Here is a 6000-nt window from a genome sequence, read left to right as displayed (position 1 = left end):
ATGACATGTGTAAAACCTTAAGAGATGGGTGAGGTCCTCAATTTCCCCTCTGTGTTTACCATGAAGAAAGACATGAACACCTGTGACCTTTAGGAGGTTAGTTGTCAAATCTTAGTACTGTCCATATCACAATAGAGTTGCTGTTGGATAAATTAGAATGCACAAAGTCAGACAAATCTCTTGGTCCTGACCAGATATATACAAGAGCACTGCAAGAAGCGAGAGATAAAGCTTACAGACCAAGATCCCGGAAAGACTGAGCTGTAGCAAACGTTTTGCGCCTTATTCAAGAAGGGCTGCAAAGAAAAAGCATGGGAAATATAGACCAGTAAGCTTCACACCTGTTTTCGCTAAAACACTTGAGAAGCTTCTGAAGAGATAAAAATGTGCATGCATTTGGAAATGCAGAGTTTGACTTGGAGCAGTTGAAAATGTGTTGCTGGTTAAAGCACAGCAGGTCAGGCAGCATCCAAGGAATAGGAAGTTCGACGTTTCGGGCATAAGCCCTTCATCAGGAATGAAGGGCTTATGCCCGAAACGTCGAATTTCCTATTCCTTGGATGCTGCCTGACCTGCTGTGCTTTAACCAGCAACACATTTTCAACTGTGATCTCCAGTATCTGCAGACCTCATTTTTTACCCTTTGACTTGGAGCAGTCAGCATGGGCTTTGTGCATGGCAGATCATGCCTTCCAACTTTTGTTAGAGATTTTTGAGGAAGTGACCAGGAACGATGACGAGGGCAGAGTGGTAGACATCTTATATTTGGATTTTTCTAAGTAAGACCTTTAATAAGGTTCCACATAGTAGGCCGCTCTAGAAGGTTAGATTACATGGAATCCAAGGGTGAACTGGCAAATTGGTGACACAATTGGCTTGACATTAGGAAGCAAACGGCTATGGTGAAGTGTATTGCTTGTTGGACTGGAGACCTATGACTAATGGAGTGCCTCAGGGGTCGGGACGGGGGGCCATTGCTGTTTGTTATCTATATTAATGATTTGGACCAGGAGTGCACAACGCAACGTTAAACAAGTTTGCAGATGGCACTAAAATTAGAGGCATCATTTACAGTGAGGAGCGTTATCAGAAATTGCAGCAATATCTTGACCAGCTGGAAATTGGGGCTGAGAATTATCAAATGGAGTTTTAATATAGATAAGAGCGACATCTTTGCAGTTTGTAAAGTCAAATACAGGTAGGAGTTTAATGATGAATGAGAGGGCCTTAAGGATTATAGTGGAACAAAAAGATATTGGGGATCAGGTGCAACAGTTGTTTGAAATTTGTGTCACAGATACACAGGACAGTGAAGAAGGCTGTTTGGCTCACTGGCCTTCATCAGGGCATTGAGTATAGAGGTTGGGACATTATGTTGCAGTTGTACAGGATGTTGGTAAGGCTGCAGTTGGAGTATTGTTTTCCAGTTTTGTTCACCTTGCTCTAGAAAGGATATATCAAAACAAAAAAGAATGTAGAAGGCATTTACAAAGATGTTTGCTGTGCTAAAGGGTTGAGTTATGGGAGAAGTTGGACAGGTTAGAACTTGTTTCTTTACAGAGCAGGAAACTAAGGTGGTTCTTATGGAAGTATAGATTTTATCAAATCATGAGAGGCGTGTAATAGGGTATAGTATAGTATGAAGTAGTGATAGTTTGAAGAAGGTACAAGTGTTTATTCTACCCATCCCCGACTATAATTTAGCATTGGTTAATACCAGAAAAATCCAACAAAATTTTCTTTAAGAGAGAAACATGATTATCTCAAACATCCAGCTTACTTTAAAAATGTCCCACAAAGTTTTTTTGCATTCTCTGGAAGAACAAACAAGTTCATTGATCCATTCAAAGCAATACGAAGCACCGTTTGGGAACCATAAGGAATACTGAATCCTGAGTTTCCTTACTCTTCTCTTGACGTCATCACAATATTTTCTTTTCTGAATCACCGCAGCTGAAATGTCCTGAAAAAACATAATCCTGGAGCTCTCATGAATTTAAAGCCCCATCGGAATATACACTGAGCTTCCATCAGTCTACCATCAGTTTTGTATTATATTTCTGAATGTTCTGGAGCCGTGTCATTTGGTACTACTGTCTACATTTTCCCCCAGATCGCACATTCCTGCCAATCCCGATAATCCTCGACTAAATTGTTATTTATGAACTTTCAGTCTGTGCCTCAAAGATATTCAATATCTCTGCCTCCAATGCTCTGTGGGGAAGAGAGTTACAAAGACCAACAACACTGAGAAAACAAAAATAAAACACAAGCTCCGATGTGTGAGATTAATTTTTCTTTATCTCCTTATCTGAGGAAGGATATAATTACATTGGAAAAGTTCGGAGATGTTTCACTTCACATATTCCAGGAATGAGTACCTTATATTACGAAAGCTTTAACAGGTCACTCTTGGAAGAGAGTTAGTGATCTTATTGAAACATACAAGACCTAGAGGAGTGGATCAGATGGATATCCACTGGGTATAGTCCAAATTTATTGTCATTCTATAGAATCTCTTCAGTGTGGAGGCAGGATATCCCAATCATCAAGTCCACACTGACCCTCCGAACAGCGCCCCCCCCCCCCCGACCTGGCCCTCCTTCCCTATCCATGTAACCCTGCATTTCCCATGACTAACCTACACATCCCTGGACACTATGGACAATTTAGCATGGACAATGCACTCTAAGTTGCATACCTTTGGACTGTGGGGGGAAATTGGAGCATTGTGAGGAAACCCCCCACACAGAGCGTCGCCCGAGGTTGGAATTGAACCCAGCTCCTTGGTGATGTGAGGTAGCAGTGCTAACCACAGATCCACACATGCACACCCGTTAGTTCTATTAGTTACTTGTGGCTGACTAAAGAAATCTGTCTGACTTGTTCCTGCCACTGAACCTGACCCAGTCTGAGACCTTTATGATCGGCCACATCACCAACCTGGTCACATTTAAAACTTGTTGTGAGCAGTGGAAGAGTGGGACTAGAAAAAAAAAAGGTGACTCCTCTAATCTCAGTCAGAGCAGGAATTAGGAGAAATTCACCAAGTGGAATTTCATTCAAGCGGGAATTCTCTTTCCCAGAAGATTGGGATGGCTGAATCTTTATCTTATATTGAGCTTCGTTTCACCTGATTGCCCATAGAGAGATGAATCAGGGATAATGGCGCATGGAGAGAAAAGTGTAGTTGGGACCAAAATGAGATGAGCCACGAACTTAGTTACTGGTGGAGTCGTGTGCAAAGGCCGAATGGCCCATTCATATCCCTCGGCCCTGTGTTTTGATGTTCTATTCAGCCCTTCGGACCTGATACACAGATCGAGGCCACTCCGATGGTTAAGTGTAGTTTCGGAAATGTACTTGGAAAATCCAGGCTGGGTCAGGAACCGGCCCCCGCCAGTCCTTCCTTCTTCCAGGCTTCTCCTCTCTGTAACTTCTGCTCCAGATGTTGGTCATGTTACACACCCAGATTCCCTGGGAATACAGCCCAGGGTTAACTCAAACAAATCATCTGCTCTCCCTGAGTGCAAAATTGTACAACACAACTTCCAGGAAAATACCCGGTTACTTTCCAAAAGCATAACATGTGAAATTAATAAATAGGAACAAGAGTAGGCCATTCGGCCCGTCAAGCTAACCTGTCATTTAATAAGAACATGGCTGATGTACTCCAGGGCTCAGCTCCACTTTCTTGCCGACTCCTATATCCCCACACCTCTCTAGGTTAGGGAATCCCAGACATTTACTATATTCTGAGAGAAGACACCACTTTGCATCTCAGATTGAAATCAATACTTCTTATTCTGTATCTATATCCTCGAGTGCGACAATCTGCCCAGGAATGCAAACAACTTCTCAATATCTGCCTTCTCAAACCCTTTCGGTGTCTTGTATATTTCAGCAGTATCACTTCTCAATCATTTAACCCCAATGAATAATCACCTCACCATTATAGAGGTTCTCAATAACTCAACCTTTTCATCTCTGGAAGCTGCCTAATGTCCCAACCTAGTTACTTGCTGCATCAGCATGCTGACGTTATGTTTCGTACACTGAAAGACTCCAAACACTTTGTACTGCTCCTTTTTTGGGAGTCCTCTCCGTTAAATAATAGCCTGCCTTTTGGTTCTCAGTGTCGTCCACAAACTCGGATGTATGTTGCACTCAGCTCCCTCCTTCAGGCTGTCAGTATAGATTGTAAATAACTGATGCCATCGGACTGATATGTATGGTACTCCAGCAGGTACACATTTATCATAAACATCCATTAATCCTGACTCTCCGATTTCTATGTGTTAACCAATCATCATCGCATGTTCATACATTATCCGTCATCCCACGAGCTTCTCGCTTGAGTAAGATCTTTTATTTGGTCATACCCTGTGGAAAATCTCTGGAAAGCCTCTTGTCTACCAGATTCCCCCCATACCAAATCCTCTTGTTACATTTTCAGGCCTCTCCAGAAAAAGATTGCATGATCTTACAGGGCAAAATATAACGTCCCTTTCACGAAACCACACTGACTCTGTGTGAAGCTTTCTTCAATGTCTATGCTGGCCAGGTTTTCCAAACTGTACTAGCCCCAGCTGCTTTCATTTGGCCCATATAGCTCTCAATGTTTCCCATTCATACGTTTGTCCAAATGAGCTTTAAATGTTGGAGCTGTACATAGATCTACTACTTTTCCTCTGGCAGCTCATTCCATACCCACACCACCCTCTGTGTTAAAATATTGCCTCTTCGTCCCTTGTAAATTTCCCCCTTTCAACTTAAGCCTATGCCTTCTATGGTTGAACTCTCCCATCCTGTGGAAAAACCCTTGGATATTCACCCAATCCATACCGCTCATGATTTCATAAACTTCTGGAATGTCAGCCCCACAACCTTCTGCACTCCATCTGATACTAACTTCAAGACCAAGCATTTAAAGATAAGTACTGCAAATTTGAAACTATATTAAACATAACAGTAAAACAGTACTCAGCCCAAACTTCATACTGTTATTTGTCTGTCTCCATATTAAATACTGAGGCAGCATGAAACGCTTACTTAGTACCAATAAGAGGTCACGCACATGAATTTATTTGTCTAAAGGGGGTGATGATCTCGACAATGAAAACGTATCTATGGCCAGATCTATATAATACCATATAGTCAAAATGCCCCCTCCTGACCTCCATATGGCCTTGTGTGCTTGTGCCTTCCTTAGCAATAGAAAAAACCCTTTCCCCAAATTACATCTTAATTTAAACCCGTTTTACATACTCTTCATTTATCTTTTGCCACAACCTCTTTTCCCTGTTACCCATTCCCCATCTCTGGCAAGGGTTTTTCATTTTCCAATCATGTTCAGTACTGAAAAAGTGTCACAGTAGACTTGAAACACTAATTCTGTTTCTCTGTCTCTGCGGATGCTGACAGACCTGCTGTGTTTATCCAGAAATGAATTGGGGCACAGAACAAATTTTCAAATAAACAAATAACGATCGATACTGGAAATAAAGTACCAAAAATTGCTGGAGAAACAGGGAGCTTTGTAGAAGGTTCACTGGACCTGAAAGTGTATATCTGTATTCACTCCAGAAAATGCTGCAACATCTTCAGCAATTTCTGTTTTTGAACAATTTCCAATTACATATGTCAAAGATGCCCAAACATTTTGTCCAACATGGAGCGCCTTACACTGGAAACTGAACGATAATGCAAAGTTCCTTGACTCGGAAACTGCAGAAGGCTGGCATCACTGACACTGCGGAGATCAGAATCATCGTCAGGGAGAAAAACAGAAGGAAACTCATTCACTTCAAATACAGAAGATAGTATTACTGAAAGGAAGAGATTCAGATTAGTACCTTAAATTGATTGAGTAAAGTAACAAATTGGAGGCGTGACACCAAGGAAAGAATTGCAGCAGAATGAGACTATGAAAACGGAAGGGTTGCCGCACCAGAAACCAGAGTAGGTCAGTGAATACAGGGCTGTTGGGTGAATTTGTCT

The sequence above is a fragment of the Hemiscyllium ocellatum genome, chromosome 7 (assembly GCF_020745735.1).
Source record: "Hemiscyllium ocellatum isolate sHemOce1 chromosome 7, sHemOce1.pat.X.cur, whole genome shotgun sequence".
Taxonomy (NCBI): domain Eukaryota; kingdom Metazoa; phylum Chordata; class Chondrichthyes; order Orectolobiformes; family Hemiscylliidae; genus Hemiscyllium; species Hemiscyllium ocellatum.
The sequence above is the reverse complement of the archived record's forward strand: the minus strand, read 5'-3'. Positions refer to the sequence as shown.